This window comes from Calypte anna, chromosome 8, assembly GCF_003957555.1.
Source record: "Calypte anna isolate BGI_N300 chromosome 8, bCalAnn1_v1.p, whole genome shotgun sequence".
Classification (NCBI taxonomy): Eukaryota; Metazoa; Chordata; class Aves; order Apodiformes; family Trochilidae; genus Calypte; species Calypte anna.
Genome location: NC_044254.1, coordinates 22,570,175 through 22,585,902, shown reverse-complemented (window position 1 = coordinate 22,585,902; position 15,728 = coordinate 22,570,175).

Sequence of the window (15,728 nt, the reverse complement as noted above, 5' to 3'; positions counted from 1 at the left end):
ACAAGGACCAGAGCTGGCATGGGCAAGACCAGGCTGAAGGTGACAAGATCTTGGTCCCATGCACTGATTGGCAGCCAAGACCTTCCAGCTGACTTCACAGACACAGGGTCACCTGTAAAATTGGTCAAGACACCAGTCCATCACAGGTAAAAAAACCACACACACAACTCCTGGCATTTTGGCCTTTTGAGGCACCATGCAGGCAAGATAACAGCAGATGTCAGTAGGAGGAGAGGAGTTGTGGGAAGTGTTGTCAGACTGGGATCTGCTGTCAGCCCCTGCAAGAACCTCAAAAATCATTTCATCTACCTGCACTTTTGTCCCTGCAGTAACAGAAGGCAAGTAGCATCCTCTGGGGATGTTACCCTCTGTAAGGGGGATGATACCCTCTCAAGAAACATCCTCTGGGGATGTTCCCTCTTCTGACGGAAAGCTCGCCAAGCCTTAGGGGGTGGCAAAGCTCTGAGGAGAAGCAAATCAAGCCATGGGTTTCTCAGTGAAGTGTGGTTACTTGCACACCTATTTCCCCACATAGGCAGAGGGTGGCTGAGTTTCAGGGGGTAATTGCAAGGTGTAGCACATTGCTTGCTGTCCAATGGAGTCTCCAACAGAGTGAAAGAGGCAGCTGGGGACACACCATAAGGTGGGCTGAAAGCTCCCCCTTTTGGGGAGATCCCTTTGGAGACAGCTCCAGCACAGGGACGTGGTGCCTGGCAGGCATTTCCATGCTAAAACCAGAGACTGGCAATCATTTCTGCTCTTATCTCTCATCTGCTGTGCAGCTAATGAAAGGGGTTCACTATTAATGTTCAATCAGACTCCATCCCATGGGGCTTGGAAGTCCACCACCTCCTGCCTGCAGCAACAGTTTTTTCATTTGCCACTTTATCTCATTTTTCTTGTCTTCCTCCCAGACTGTGAGTTGCACAAAGCTTCCAAGACAGCTGCATTACTGTAAAGGAAATGCTTAAAGGCACCTTCACTGCAAGGTGAGCCCTGCTGAAGGCTTAAGGCAGCTAGTGAAAAGGCTGTCTTTTCTCTCCAGTGGTCCAAAACCCAAAGGACATGGAGATAAAAACCATCTGAGAAACTGCTGAGATGAGAAACAGGCACCAAGGCCACCAAAAGACAGAGCAGACCCCAGGAGGCACCATCTAAGAAAACCATATGACAGCCCCAGCCAAGCTATCAAGAGATAGCACCAAGCAAACCATTCATCCAAAATGAGTCTTCTATGTGACCCTCTTCTCTTTGCTGACCTCTACCTTGCTTTTCCTTTCACTTTTCCTTTCTTTCCTTCCTTTCCTTTCCTTGCTTTTCCTTTCACCCCACCACTTTTTTTTCTTTTATTTTTCATAATTATTCTTCCATTATACATTTCTAACGCTCCATCTTGTAAGACTCTCTTTACTTTCACCTTCTCTTCTCAATCTAAGCACTGCAGATTCAAGCATCTCACAAGCCTTCAGGAGGTTATGGAGCCAGCACTGGCCAATGCTCTGTGAATTTTTTTCCAGATTTTCCATCATGGCCCATCAGATGAGCACTTTCACCAAGACACACAAGAAATTTAGGAGAAGGAAAAACACAAGTGGGGAAGGGAAGAAAAAAAATCTGTGGGTTTTCAGTTTTATTTCCAATGATCTGTTTCAAAGTCCAGATTCACATTCACCATTGGATATAGAGATTGAATCCCCATGAAAATGTAGATGGCCTCTTCTTTGAGGAAAACAGCCTGGGGAATAAAATAGGTATAAAACTACATACTTTGTGGGTTGATTCTATGATGTCACAGCCCAGTGATGTGTGCATACTGTCATATGTTTACCTACTAAAATATAAATGATATTTTATGTAAGAGTCCATTTACGAGGCAGTGTTTATGCAGAAATGGGAGGGCCTGCTCTACAGGAGTGAAGGAAGGTTAAAAGGGCTGTGTTACTGCCCTGATTTACAGGCTGCCTGATTTTATTAGTATTTGAATATGATTATTTTAGGGGCTGTGGGTGGTCATTCACTAGGGAATGTCAATATCATCATTTGAAGGCTTTTCATAGGCTCATGTAATTGTATGAAACCAAAGCACGTAAAACCACCAAAACCCCAAAACATCCTTCTTAAGGGCATTTGCATAACACCTTCACCCAAAAATACCACAAGAAATTGGTAAGAACCTTTATGCATCAATTTAAAAGGGCAAGGCTGTTACATCCATCACATGGGCACAGGGGAATGAAAAGGTTGAGCAGCCTCCTTCAGCACAAGAAGGAACGTGGCTTCCAGTGATGCTGTCCTGACCATGAGCCTCCCCTTCCTCACACCCCCACCCACCTCATATTTCTATGCTGTGTGCACTCGTATAGTCTCATTCTTATTTTAAGAACATTAATATATACATTTGAAAACCCAAACCATTAAAAAGTAGTTGGCTTGGTCTTTTACTGGAACACGTGCACAAATATGTTGTTTGGATATTTTTACGGCCATTAACTTTTCCATATATAACCCAGACCTCCCATTAGGTGTTGTGAACTGGATCGCCTCTTTACTTGCCAAGTTATATTTCAATTAAATTAAAGTCACCTTTGGTCCTAATGAACCCCTGTTGTTTGTCTAATGCCATGATTAATTCCAGATGCAAGCAATGGTATTAGCCTGAGTGGGTACATGGTTGAAGATTCTGATTCTCCTCCAAGATTTATGGGTGCTAGAAAAGGCTCCATAATTCATATTGCTGAGCATATTACTATTCAGGCAATAAAAAGAGGCCTCTGCCACAAAAGGCCTCCACGAGTGCTTCAGAAACTGGGATTCACTCTAAACTTGTTTCTGCACTAGAAAATTAAAACGTTTCTTGGGCACAGAAACCCAACTCCTTCCTGCCAAAGCTCAGGAGAAAGGGAGGCATCAAAAGCCCTTGAGCAGTCACCTGGTGACAAGGACCCTACCTGAGGAGCACAGCCAGGAGGGATTTCATCCAGAACTCTCCATCCACATCCTCCAGAGAGGAAGGCATCCCCCAGATCATCTTGCCACACAACATTTGCAGGGCCCAAAAAAAGAGTAAAAGCAAGCAGGGAGCAGATTTTTTCCTGTGACCTGAGAAGTCCTGAACCCTAATTGTAAGGCTCATGATTTATTTTGGATCCAAAACACCAAGTGTCTCACACAGATGTTTAGCCATTAGCATGTTCAGAAGGAAGACGACAGCTCTCAGCACCCATGAGATGCTGGACTCAGTGGTGAACTCAGTGCCATTAAAGTGATCTGAAGAACATCTAGTGGACCTAGATGCAGGAGATGCAGACATAAGAGTCTTATCCATGAGCCAAAAAACCACCTATGGAATAAGGCCTCAATTTTTCCATAAAAGATCTGCCTCAGTGCTGTACCAGGACCTAGACTTTAGATGCCCCAGCACTTAAACCAAAAGTCTGTCCAAGTGCAGAAAGCCTTTCAGAGCAGCTTCTTCCAAGGTAAAGATTTCAGGATTGGCATCCACTGCTGACCTTGGCTTTGGCTGCATCTAATCCCTTTTATCCCACTCACACTTATGGTCACCATGGCATCCAACAGCAGAGTCCCACCACTTTATTACCTGTGGGGTAGCAAGGGCAGGTGCCTGCCAGGGCACAGCATGATGCTGGAGGAGCTGTGTCAGCTTTGGCCACGGTAGCTAAATTATGACTGCACCACCCCATGTGATCCAGAGAGAAAAATTAGTGACCTATGAAGCTCTTGCCTTTTTTTTCCCTCCCCTTCACCTCTCTTTCACAGATTGAAAGCAGAATTTATTTTTGGCCAGTCCCTTCCCCACTCCCTTCCCCTCTCTCATATTCTTAAGGCCATAAAAGTTGCTTCAGGATTCAAAAACATAACTAGATTATCAGTCCTTTTCTTAGTGCCAGTGGCAATCTGACACCACGACCCTGCCCAGCCACTTGCTTCACACCTTCCCAGTGAGCTTAAGCTCTCCTGAATCACAGCTGGAAATTTCCAGAGAAAAGGGGGGACTCAGCAGGTCTAGCACCACAAACTCAGAAAATAAAGCACAATTCAGACCATGCATAGATGGAACAGGGTAAGTGCATGATGGGGTGTCTCAGCTTTATGAAAATTTCTGCCTTTTCCTCCTCAAAAACATCATCATTACAAGGAAAAAAAAACAAAACCCAAAAAAAAAAAACCCCAAGCATTACTGTTCTGTTGTGAGAACCCTGTCTTAGGATTGTATCTGTGCAAGATGATTCCTGTTGCTGACAGGCAAGGCAGTTCTTCCCTGTCATTGAGCCTACAGTATCAATACTTACAAGAATTCCCCCACATTTAAACCCTGATAAATCAGGAATAGCTCAAGCTGGATGGATTTTAAGATAGAGATGAGAATAAAGCCTATGACTTTAGAGAGGCCAAAGAGGCAGAAATAAACATCTATTAATCAGAGGTTCAGAACTGTTTTACTTCATGCAGCAGTTAAATACAAATCACAGTCTAAAGGAAAAATTAAAAAATAGTTGCATAATTATCATATTCAGTTCCCATCGTTTCCCTGGCAGCCATCTCACCTGGACCAGAACAGCACTTGAGCAGGACTAAGAAGGCAGAGAGCCAAACCCTGTTACATACAGCTCTGCAAAGAAATACAGAGGTTCAATGGGCTTCAGACAAACCCAAGAATAACCATTATGCCATGGAAAGTATTTGCCATTAAAACATTTTTCATTAAAAGTGGCATTTCTGAGACTTCTGCTGAAAAGCAACACCAACTTCACATCAGAGTCTTTTAGAAAAATTTCCATGGCTGTAATTAACTTCTTCATTGAGGTTGTATTGTTCCTCATCACAGAAAATCTCAACAAAATTTCCATGATTTAGAAGCAGCCAAAAAGGTGTCCTGTCCCATTTTTCAGGAGGAACTTATGGTCACATGGCATAGGAGAATTTTAAGCTATAGAGTTCAGAGCAAACACAGCATAAACATCTACTCCACTGAAACCAAGGCCAGATGAAAGGTCCAGCTCATTCTGTAAGCCAGCTTTGATGCTGGAGCAGCTACAAAGGACAATCTGTTGGCCAACAATTGCTAGAGAACCACAGAACTATCAGAAATAATGCAAGAACCTGGTTGATACAGGATGTTCCTTCTCCTAATACACCTTCTCATTCAAGCTTCTTTACTGACTTGTAAAATAAGATTTGAAGAGATGACAGAACACAGATTTGTGTCTACAAGTCTTAGAGAATCTAAAAGGAAGCTCAGGAAGCTCAAGCAAACCATACCCCAACTGCAGCCTGCTTCTCTCCCAGCTTGGTTTCAACCCTGCCATGACTCCAGCAGAGATCCTAATACCTGAATTGCCACTGTCCCAGCAATTGCAGATGCCCTTTCTCCACACAGACACAGCCTTGAGTGAGGCTCTATGATTTCCCTGACCTGTATGAGGGTTGCTAACACCTGCAGATTATCAGGCCCTCACTATTTTTTAAAAAGTGGGCTGTAATTCTAGTTTTAATCTCTGTCTGGAATTCAGCCTTTATTTACTGCTCCCTGCACCCAAAAAAAGAAAATAAATATTAATACATTTTCTCCTGGTGCTAGCAATCTACACACTAACAAAAAAGTCATATCAGTTTCATCCTTGAGATGAAAAATATTTAATTTTGTTCCTTGTGATCCTTGTGATCTACCACTAAAGACACTGATGCAATAACTGTTATTTCTCAATTTCCCCCCAAAATGTTGAGCCCATTCTCCCACTTTTTCTACCCCTGGTGTTTTACTCAACTTAAAAAAAGCTGCTATGAATTGGGGTGGGTGGGGGGACAGGGACAGAAACAAAGGAGAAAAAAAAAAAAAAGCCTATTTTATGTCCTTCAAGACAAAGGAAATGAAGACAGTTCAACTGTCCCACAAACATGGAAATGCAGCCAGCTAGACACCACAAAGAGCTCAGAACCAGATGCATCTTATGCATGTTTTCAGAGAATCATCAGGAGATCAGGGACATGAGACTATTTTGGACAAGAACACATAAAAAATAAAGGTTGCAATGATGATTTCACTGGATTCACTCATGAAACATTTTCCTTTAAGGTGGAATTCTCTACATTTCCAGAAGCTGGTCAGAAACCACCTTGCCATGGAAGCTGCATACATAGAGGATACAACCCTGAAGCCCACATGTCAAAGAGATGCCCAAAGGATTGTGAAGACCCTGCCCAGGTAGCAAGCACCATCTCACTTCCTGTGCTCCAAAGCCAAGGACACCAAGTGCCCAGCCCCTATAAAACCAGATCTAATGCTGCCTTCTGCCTCAGAGAAAACTTGGGTAATGCCCATTTTTGTGGGCTGTGGCTTCCAGGATCCGGAAGAGATGTTGCCAAAGACTGAGATTCATTTTGTAAAAGCCATGTCCTGTTTTTGCTCCTGAATCTTGGCCCAGCAAAACTCAATCTTTGGCACATCTGCCTTCTCTCTACCACTTCAATATCACTGACACGTATAATTAACACCAGGTCAAACATACCACACCATTTTCAAGAATCTGGTTTCAGCTGCTGCACTGAGGCTCTGATTGTGCCAAAGATGGGTAACAGACACCAGGATGTAAAGTAGGGTCTAGAAATATCTGCAGGAAGTTTTTCGCCCAGTCTGTGAGAATTTTAATCTGTATTTTCACTGCTAACTAACGGGATTTGTTAGGGTTACAATCTCTATACTGATATAAATCCTGTTTACACACAAACAATAAATGCCTGTTTTATATAAAGAATAAGATATTATAGAGACCTGCTTGATCCCCTAAAGCCATCTAGAGAACAGACTATCTTGACCCTCAGTCAGTCGAGGAGACAAATCACCTAGAAAAAAGTAAACCCTTAATCCCTTATGGACTTGCTTGGGTGCTACTGACACCTCCATTCTTTCTCAAACAAAGTGCCTAATGCTTCATCCAGAGACCTGAACAAATGACTGAGTGAGAATATGCCAGGAAATCTCAGCAGAGGATGAAGTTAACAAGAGAAGCAGATATATTTTTCAACATTTAGTAGCTTCAATTCAAAATTCACTCCCTTTCTGTGCCAGTAAGCACTGCTCAGCCCCAGAACTTTGTGCTGGATGTGCAGATCACCTGGTGAAGTCTCTGGCTAGAGATGCATGGACAGGGACATCAGATGAACACAGCTTCTGCTCTCCTTGTGGTTATACCCATCCAGAAGGAGGAATTCTTAGAAATCCCAGATGCTGCAAATACATCCTTCCCCAAAGCATGAGAGTGGGGAGAAATTTCAGCATGGTTTTACAGAGCCAAAAAGACCTGGTTTGTTGAGTTAGGGTTTGATTACAATCCCAGCTATACCTGATCTCCTTCACAACTTGTTCACTATTCCCTGAGAAACACCTCTAGTAAATCACCCACTCACCTGTCCTAAAACAGCATTAGCTGAGTAACAGAAAAATCAAGACTTCAAAAGCAGTTTCACATAGTAGTGAAACTTCTCCCATGCTTGACTATTGCAAGCAAACTGATGACCCACATATGTTGCTCAGTAGGTTTGTTCACCATGAAACCTCAGCTCAACCACCTGCTACCCCACCAGCCTGTGTTACTACAGACAACACAAATCCATCCAGTCCTTTGTCTTCAGAGAGCCTCTAAATGTTGTTTTTAAAAGGTCCATGCAGCACAATAAAACATTCTTTTGAAGCCAAAAAATCCACATTCCCACAAGATTAGCTTTTGAACACAAAATGTACACCAAAACGATTTTTTAACCCTCTCACTGACAATCTAAATAAAAGTAAATGCCATCCATGTCACATCTCAGCCCTCAAACCCCAAAGAGGGGCTCAGTTCATCAGGAAGAGACAAAGTTAGCCCTAAGCACCATCACAAAAAACTCATCCAGAGTTGTGAAACACCCCAGGAGAAATGGGGACAGTTACAAACACAGTGATAACAACAGTTTTACATTTATATCCATCTCTCCAAGAACAGCAAAATATTTCTTACCTGTGAGCCCGTGATGTATGGAGATACAGAAGGCCAAAAGGACAAGCTGGCTGCATGGTGTGGCTGTTGGAGCTTCTTTTCTTCCTTTGGCATAAAAGGTGCCTCTGTGTCCTTACCTTACAATCCAGGTGCACATTTACAGCCAGACACTGCTGTCCTGTTTTCCCACTGATCCCAGCTGCTGCCATCCCAGGGAACCTGGGCAGAAGACAAAACAGAGCCCCATCACAAGCTGCCCAAGCTGCTCCTCTCCTCCCAGCTCTCCATCAACCAATTCTGTCAGTCCCTCATCTCCCTCTAAAGCAAGTCCTGGTAGATATGTGGGTATACGGACAAGTAGAAGAATCCAGGACAGCTTTTTCCCTTTCTGGAGTGACATCAGAGATGGATCCTTCCCTGGAGATGGAGGTTGACAACTCAGGCAGATTTGTTAGCTCCCACTTTTCACCCAGGATACTCATAATTAAGCCTAAAATGGATCTGCCTGCACCTGCCCATACCCCTGAGCAGTAAAGCAGTGAGAGCAGAGAAGTTGTAGAGCAGGGAGTTGTAGAGAGTGATGAGGTCTCCCCTGAGCCTGCTCTTCTCCAGACTGAACACCCCCAGCTCCCTCAGCCCTTCCTCACAGGACTTGTCCTGGAGTCACTTTTTTCTTTCCTCTCACAGAGATCTTTTATCTTTCCCCTAGCATTTTAGTATAAAAATGAAAGGAAATATCAGTTATAAAAAAGAAGTCCAGCTCTTTTTTTTTTTCACTCCATCAAAAATAGCTTCAGAAAGCAAGTAACTTTTTTTTCCTCCCACAAAAAACTCAAATTTTTCCAAAACAAAATTTTTTAAAAACCTCCAACCAGCTTCTGTTCTCAGTATTACCCTGGCTCTCTCTAAAATTAGGGCTCCACATTTAAAACCCCTGTAACAGAGGCATAACAAACCAACATTAAGCTTGTTTATTGTTACTTGCTAGCTCAAAAAATTCTGCTTTCCAGCTAAAATCCCAGCCTGGATCCACAGCCTCTGAAGAGCTAGATCTGAGGTCAGGAACCCTAATCCCAAAACCTCCTTTAATTTTACAATCAACAAATCTATTGCTTGTGAACATCCCAGAGATTATTTTCCAAGCAGCAGAACAAGATTGCTTCCCTGACTGGAGGACAAGCAGAGGAAAAACTCACACAAAGTTTGCTACCAACCTGAAGTCCCATTCTTTATCTTCTCCTCTGGGCAGGACACACACCTCCAGCCTACCCAGCACCTTATGGGAGCTGGGGCTGAGGGATGTTTATAGGAGAGGAAGATGTGGGTGGGGCTTGTCATGAGTGGGAGTGGGCTATTGTGACTGGGAGGGGCCTGTTGTGATGTAGTGGGGCTAACATACATTTGTATATATATATATATACATATATATGTATATATGGCTTGGTGGCAACCAAACTGTGTCAGGCAATACCAGGGACATTGCAAACCCTTCTTTGCAGGGTTTGGGTTCTTGAAATGAGCTTATTTCAGTGCATGGAGCAATCTCCAGTCCTTCACAGCAACACCTGGGCCAAGTTACTGCCTCTGAGTTGGGGGTTACCTGGGTTGATTCCTCAGCTGGGTTGATTCCTCCGTGGTGTTCAAGAAACAGAGGAGTCCAAGCCAATTCCTACAATAATTAAAGACTCCAGTATTATGCCCAGTAGAATCCTCCCTAAAACTTCTGCTGAGCCTCCTCCCAGTGGTGGCCTAGGAAAGCAGGAGAACAATTCCCCTGCTACAGTCTGCAAAAACTCAGTTTTAGCTCACGAGTGCTGCAGATTTATCAGAAGAGGCAGAAAGCATGGAGCATACCTTGACTGACTCTCCTTTCCTCACTAAGTTTAAAGTAGGTTGGCCACAAGCCCTCTGGATCCAAGCATGGAAACTGCTCCATGGCAGCTGAAGCCTGGCCAGGGCTTTGGTAGTCTCTGTGTGGTATTTCTGGGGCTTTCCACCCAGAAGGGATCATTAAAAGCTGTGTTTTTCAGCATCTGTGCTAGGAACTGGGAAATACAGCGTCTCCCTGCTGCAATATCTCACCTAATAATTTCATGTTCCAAACATCAACCTTCTGCCTCCTCTGTCCCCAAAGCAATGGTAAGATTTGAAGACAGAAGAACCAAGAAATCTGAGGTCTCCTTCAGATCCTCCTTCTTGAGGCTGCCCTTTATAACCCCAGGGGAACAGACTCTGAATTAAATCTTAGTGTCCTGGCACATGGCAGCTCAGGTACCAGCAGGATTTCCAGACAGCTGCTACCTTCTCCTGAGAAAGCAACATCTCCAGTCTGCTTTGCCCCTAGAAATACTCCAGCCAAACCCTGCATGAATGATAGAAGTTTATCTGGGATGATCAGAAATTGAGGTTCTATAGCTAAAGCTAAAATTAGGATGAAATGAAATGAAATTAAATAAAAGCCTTTATCTACCTGCAAAAACCACATAGCAGTATACATATCTAAATGTTGTTGCTTCCCTAGAATGGTGGGCAAAGCCATTTTGCTTTGCTGCTCCCTTGCAAGCATTGCATCCCTTCAAGGATCATATCCAGTCCAAGTCAATTAGAGCCAATTAGTTGCAAACCATGTTCTAGTGAAGCCAAGACCAGCTCAGTGCTGCCAGGGGCAGCCAAGGATCCCTCTTAGCACTTCCCTTTGCATCATCTCAGAGCTGTGAGGGTGCCAGGGGAGCCCTGCACGAGGTGGGAGAGCTGGGTGCAGGCAGCAAGGACACAGGGTTAGGGCAGGTAGAGGACAACAGTGGGCAAGTGGCTTGGCCTTAGCTGCCACCAAAGCATCCTTGCAAGTAGCCCTTTGACTCATGGGCCACCCCAATTTTTTATAGGCATGAGGTCTTGTTATTTCAGGCACCATTTGTTAAGGTACACAGTTGGCCAAAGAGCTTTTTGTACAAATAGATAAAAATGCAACAGACCTCACCACACATGGGCACAGATCTACTGGAGAGCAGTGTGAAAAGGACTGGGTCCCTGCCTTACCTCCCACCCCATTGCTTAGCATGATAGGTGTGCACCACTGCAGCATCCCTACATCCTTCCCCATCCCCCCCATTCCTGGCTGTGGACATAGAATGCCTCTGCTGGCTTCTGCAGGAGAAGACCAGAGGGTTCAGTCAAGGACATCCAAACTATTTAAAACATACTACTCCATTCCTTTATGCTACAGTGGCTTAGGAAATACCACTCTCTCTCCCTACACAGCACAGCAGATGCAGTCAGGAATTCAAATGCAGCTTTAAACCCTCACTGTAGATGCATCAGCTTTTCTGGTTTCCCTCAGCTCTCTACCTCATCATGTCTCACACAGCCCCTGACCAAAGCCCAGGGAAGGATAAACAGCACAGACAGTCTGGAAATGCTGCCTGTGCCTCCATTTTCTGCATGATTGCCATGGGCTTGTCTTCCTGGTTTTCATAGCTCTCCCTGGGCTCGACCATTTGTTTCATTGCTCCATGCCTGGCCTCTCCTCTGTCCTCCCCATGACTCCTCACAGTCGGTGGTCATGGTGGAGCTTGAGCTGTTGAACCTCCCCGAGACCCCATCCCTCATTCCCAACCAGTGAGTCAGTTCTCCTCATCAAACCTCACCTTTTAACTTCCATTTTTCATCTGCTTATGATTTTCTCTCTATCTCCGCAGGGTTTTTTTGCTCCATACCATTCAATCACATCCCTGTTGGTCTGGGCAGATGTGCTGCTACCGGTTTCAGCAGGAAATGGAGGGGTGGGAAGACACCAGATAAACACACAGGGCTAAATCATCCCTCTGTGCAACACAGCAGCAACCCCTGCAGAGCTGGGCTGACATGGACCAGCTGCAAAGCTAAGCAGTGCTGCTGCAGTCATTTGGGGTCTCTCTTCTCTCAAGAAAATGTCATTGCTCGATGATCAAAAGTTGATTGGAAATGGAAAAAAATCCATCTGAAAAAAAAAATCACATATCTTCCCATTTCACATGCTTTGAAACTGACATCTTTTTATTCATTTTTTCCCTATGATTTTTCATCAGTACTTTTTGCTGAACTTATTGGGATGCTGGAAACCATCAGAAATATAGCTTTTGGTAAAACCATGTCTGGTTGACAAAAGAATTTCTATCAGAAGCATAGCGAAAAATCACCTGTAGTTTCCTTTTTTAAATTAAAATATAATGAGCAGAAATATAGTTTGATAAAATCTAATTTTAAAAGATCTTGGAAAAGAAAAAAACTTCTTGCCTATAAAACTCCATAAACTTTTAGTTTATCATAAAACCACCCAAGCTACAATTTGGGGATTTTGCTGTCATCAGCCCCTGGGGACTGTCATCAGCAAAGGGACTTCTGAATGGCAGAGTCCATCTGGGCCTTCTGACAGACACACCCCCTGGGGCTCTATCTCATTTAAAGTGTTGATTCTTATGTGATATCTTCACTAAAGCAGTCCTTGATCTTCTTCCACTCTGTCAGATATGAAGGGGAAAGTCTCCTGTGGAAGCAGGGGGTGTTTGACCAGAAGAAGCAATAGCATAGCCAGCTTTGAGGATTTTATTGTATAAAACAAGCCTTACCTATGGTGAAGGCAAAAATAATCCAACAGCCACTATTGCTCCTTGCATAATATCATTCCTCTCAGCATTCTTCCCCTGGGCTCCAAATGAGGTTTCTCCTGGGGTCTCAGCCTCTACCCAGACCTCTGCAGCCAGACCCTTCCAAGCATCCCCAGGGCAGAGACACCTCTAGGAAGTCATGCAGCAGAGTTTATGTGACTTCATGTCACCTCCTGACAGCAAGCTCAGAACCCAGAGATTCTCCCCAGGGCCATGTGCACAGGCTGGAAGTACAGCAAGTGAGGTGCAGTTTCATATGACCACCAGCTCAAGCCCTTAACCAAAACCCACCAGACCACACTGGGGTCTGGGGATGTTTCTCTGGCTTGCCAGTGACTATCCCCAAATTCACTGTCCCTGCACCTACCTTAAGGCAAAGTCATTTGGTCTGCTGACCACACCTGGACTCCCCCTCATCACCCCCAGTTTTAAGGATGCACCACGGGGAGTGCACAGTGAACCGTGCCAGGGAAAGGGGACTGCCCTCTCATGAATGTTCCCCTTCATCCCTGATGATCACTTGTGGCAAAGCAGTAGGGCAAGGCAAGGAAAAAGGGACAGACAGAACTTGGGAGGGTGCTCCAGTTCCTGCGCTCACTCCCAAGGGAGCCCAGTGGTGCAAGAGCCCTGCTCCTGGCTCAGCAATCAGGAGATGAATTACTGAGGACAGCTGAGACAGGAGGCAAATGGCATCGTGCTGAAGCCGAACAAGGCCTGTGACTGTTCACTGTGGGATCCTAAATATTTGGAGAGCAAAGGTCAGGAGAACAGGACACTCCTTGGCGGTGATTTTCTTCCCACCCCTGAGGAATGGACATGGGGCTGCTATGCCTGGAATGACCCCAGGCATCAGCCAGAGCCAGTGCCCTGCTGGGTCACCCCAGAGTTCAGTGGTTCCCACAGCCAGGTCCTTGTTATCCTCCAGGTTTTGGCTGCCACCAGGGCTCAGAGTGATGCCACCCCTGCAGATGGTCAGTGTTTACAATGGACAGATGTGGTGGAGCCTGCAGGCAGGAGAAAAGTGCCTGCCAGACAGGTCACATCCTCAGCAGGGCATGGCAGGACCTGCCACAGGGTGGGTAATCCACCTCTCCCTGTCCCCTGTGCCTACTGACCAGGCCCTGGCTGTTGCCAAAATAAACACTTGGGCATGACAACGCTGACATTTGCTTTCTGTGAACAGGCACTGGGAGAAGGAGGGGGACGTGTTATTTTTTGCAGGCTGGTCACGAGTTGGGACACAACCTGCTCGAGGTGGCATATTTGGGGTCATGTCTGCCCCTGTGACTTTGCCACTGTCTCCATGTGTACCAGCTGATCCCCTTAATGTGGGCCTCCTCCCCCACCAAGCCCCCCCAAAAGAGCATCCCCCCCACCCAGGGGGTCACAGCTCTGCTCGATGGCCATGGTGGCAGCAGCTGATGCTGGGGGCTGCAAGCTGAGGTTTCACCTGCTGGGTCTTCTCATGCTGAGGGAGGTTAAAATGGCATCTGGAGTGAGGTTGAAGGGGTGAAGAAGTTGAGTAAAGGGTCCTGCCAGAGGACGGGAAGGGTCGGTCCATCAGATCAGCTCAGAAAGCCCTTTTCCACAGATTTGCTACTCAGTTGCCTGGCAGATGAGCAAGACCAGCTGGGAGGAGGAGAAGCAGCCCCGTCACTGGTGTATGTGCTCTCCCCCTGGATCCTTCCCTCCCTCGGAGGCTGTAGGAGATGTGCACACAGAGGATTCCAAGGCTGCCCACAGCCCAACCCACCCAGAGGAAGGGGCATCTGTCAGACCTCTGATGGGAAGAGGCATCAGGACACTTATCAGGGGACAGGGAGAGGTTTTGGTAAGAACACCCATCCCCCGGGTGACCAGTGCTGTTGCAGCCTTTTTCCTCCTGCCCCAGTTCCCTATTTTCATCTAGTCAGGATTTAGGAATCAGGTAGGATCTGCTGACAGAGTGCCAGCATCCTTGGGATTTCACCCAGCGAAATGGCTGGGGACAGAGGGGAGTCCCTGGGAATGTGGTGCCAGTCAGTTTTATTCTGGGAGAGATGCCAAAGCTGAGCACAGCTGCCGAAACAGGGGCTTTCCTCATGAGCAGGCTGCTGTCCCACTGCCCCTGCCCTCAGATGAACACTGCAGGGAGAGACTGCACATCCCTCTCCTGCACCCCAAACTCCCCTTCACGGGGGAGAGGCATCAACCCCCCTGCCACAACCACAATCCCAAATTGTCAGGGCTGGGGCTGTGTGACCATTGCTGTCATGCTCATTAATCACCTGGAGACTTCATCTCAGTGTCAGAAGAAAGGGCTGATTTTTTTCTGGTTACTGCCCCAGCCAGGTTAAGGCATTTGATAACAACTCCCATATTCTCAGCCTGCATTGAGCACAGAAGGACAAGCTGCATCAGCAAAAGATCCGACTGTTAAATCACACATCTTTTCTTTTAACACTCACAGTGCAATACAAAAACACATCAGGAATCGCAAGGGTGAGCAGGGAAACTGAGGCACGGGGCAGGAAAACAGCCTCTCCCCAGAGCAAACCCCATCTCTGCAGCCTCATCCCCGATACTATCCTGACCTCCTGGTCGGTGGGAAGGCTGGGAAACATTCTTGCTAAGCCAGCCTTGGGTGCTGTCCCTTGGAGAGCAGCAGGCAAAGCAGTTTGGGAGGGCACTGAGGGCACGCAGCCCCCGGGGCCTGCGCTAGCAGCGCCAGTGAATTCCTTGAAGCCGCTGGATGCTTCTCCCAGCTGCAGAACAAATTCAATAACAATACGATGAGCAATGCCTTTTTAATAGGCACGAGGTGAAAAGAACCCGGCGAGTCAATATTTGTGGATGAAAACAAAATAAGCCAAGCTGTTAGCACAGAGGAATGCAAAGGAGGAGGGCGGGAGGCGGCTGGGGTAATTATTATTTCATCTGCCAGATAGCCACGGTCCTGCCCGCTGCCTTCATCCCCCCACCCCCCTTAAAACCCCTTCCCCCCGGTCCTGCCCACGCTGCCTGTGCCGGAGGGAGGGCAAGGGAGAGGTGGGGATGGGGCAGAGAAGAGCAAATGTTTTGGCTGCGGCAGCATCGGGCGTGTGGCTGG